Here is a 2,449-nt window from a genome sequence, read left to right on the forward strand (position 1 = left end):
AGAATCCAATTTATAATACTTTTTCGTACAAATAATATATCATTCATTAGTCCGCCTTTAATTATGTCTCAAGAATTCAAAATCTTAACTAACTTAGACACTCAGTCGCTCAATTCTTGTTGGTCATTACAAAATCACGTTTGCGGGATACTGCAATCTGCATCCCCATCATTTAGAGTTGCAGAAATAATAAGATCTGAAACGAACAAATTACTGTTCGTAGTGTGAACATAAATTTTCGGGTTTTCTTAAGTAATTCATCCTACATTTTATTTATATGCAATAGTACCGATTCTACTAATTTTCAATTGTTCCTTTATCTATCTATCTATCTATCTATCTATATATATATATATATATATATATATATATATATATATATATATATATATATATATATATATATATATATATATATATTTTTCATATGTTGATTGATTTATCACTGTATGTGTATCGCCATGATCATCAGCAAAGCTATTTTAGTTTGGGCTACCAATTACCCGGACCAAATCCAAAACATAGAAGAGAAGATAAGTGTGGTACTGAAGAAAAATGCTGAAGGTGGGACTACCCACTACGCATTGAAATGTAATCCTGAAGATCGAAAGGCTATTCATGATAATGGGGACAAAGTTATGCTGTTATGGGGTGTAAGGACATCACTTCCTCTGTCGTCCAGCAATTTCACCGAATTCTCTATTTTATTTAAATTCTCCTTTCGCCACACTGTGGCTAACTGTATAAATTTATTCCGCTCCCTCAGAGCTACAATTTCATGTATTTATTATTTCATTACCTATTTCTATTGACTTGTAATTCAAGTATTTGTGCGTGTGTAAAAACATATTTTGGCGGTTAGTTCAAGCCGAATTGGCGCCTGCGCGCATGCTACTTTTCCGTCCGCACCCTGTATTATATTCCCACGTATGTTTGAATAAACTGTTAGTTGTCGGTGAAGCTTGTCTCACTGTCCTTACAACTGGTGACCCCGGAGTTGAAGTAGCATCAGCGGTTTTGGCTTTGCCATTAACGGACTTATTACGGCCGTGCTACCTTCTTTTACTCTGTTACCTTAGGCGTGAGCTTCGGCCTTTGATGCTCCCACACCTCGGTGCATGTAAGGCAGTAGGATGAGCTTAACCGACATATCAACTTCCCACCTCTTCGCCGACTCGTCGACTGACCACAATGGCGGATTCAACCCGCCCATCACTCCCAACGGCCTCGCCTCCACACCCAAAGTCAAACTGCCGCCGTTTTCTCAACACAACACCGCTTCCTGGTTCCTGAGAGCGGACGTACTCTTCCGAGTCGCTAGGCTCAGTGACTCCTGCGCCAAGGCCGACATCGTTCTTACCTCCATCCCAGAGGAGGTATTCGACAAGATTTCCCCATGGCTTGACGCCCAGGCTGGCCAAGTTTACTAAGACGACCTGAGAACAAAACTCATCGGTATCTACTCACTCTCCGTTTCAGCAAGGGCATAGAAAGTCCTGGACCTCGCCGGCAAACCCATGGGTGACACCTCTCCTGTCAAGGCATGAGACGAGTTAACTGGCCTGCTAATGCTCCCCGAAACCGACAGCAACGGCCACGGCGCAAGATTAGCCTATCTCATGAGATTTTCCTTCGACGCCTACCGCAGGACGTAAGGGCCCAATTGACGGACGCCGACACTTTCCAATGAACGAACTCCTGTCGAAGGCTCAGAAGCTCCACAAGGCCTTCAAAGCATCTCGCCTCGGGGCATCATCAGTATCATCTTCATTCTCCTCTTTCAGCTGCTCTTCCATAGACTCTTCAGCAACGGCTCCTGACGACGACGACGACAAGATCAACGTTCTAGCAAGAAGGAAACCACCGCAACCGACACGTTCGAACCCTAGGACTAACCCAGCATGGTGCTTCTACCACCAACAGTTCGGCAGCTACGCCAAGAAATGTAGAGCACCTTGCAACTTCCCTAGAAGATGACGCCAGAAGAGACCACCTACCACCATCGCAGCTGCAGGAAACCAAAAGAAGAATGGTTTCTATATCCTCGACACCGTCTCCAACCGTAGACTCATGGTCGACACCGGTGCTATGCAGTCAACGTTCCCGCCGTCACAAGCCGACCTAGACCGTGGTCCCAGCAAAGACGCCCCCTCACTCGTCGCCGCCAATGGATCTCCCATACAGTGTTATGGGACCAGGACCCTCAGGATATCTATCATGGGCCGTTCGTATTCCTGGCCCTTCGCCATCGCTGACATCAGTCACCCCCTCCTCGGTGCAGATTTCCTCGCTCACCACGGTCTACTTGTTGACGTTGCTGGGAAACGCCTCAGGAACCTGCCAGTCCCGCGCCCTAAGAGCCGGCCCTGCCACAATATCCGTATCCGCTGTAACGACGCAGCCCTACACCGACCTCCTGCAAGAATTTCCTGACGTTTTCAAGCCCGAG

Source organism: Palaemon carinicauda, unplaced genomic scaffold, assembly GCF_036898095.1.
Source record: "Palaemon carinicauda isolate YSFRI2023 unplaced genomic scaffold, ASM3689809v2 scaffold42, whole genome shotgun sequence".
Classification (NCBI taxonomy): Eukaryota; Metazoa; Arthropoda; class Malacostraca; order Decapoda; family Palaemonidae; genus Palaemon; species Palaemon carinicauda.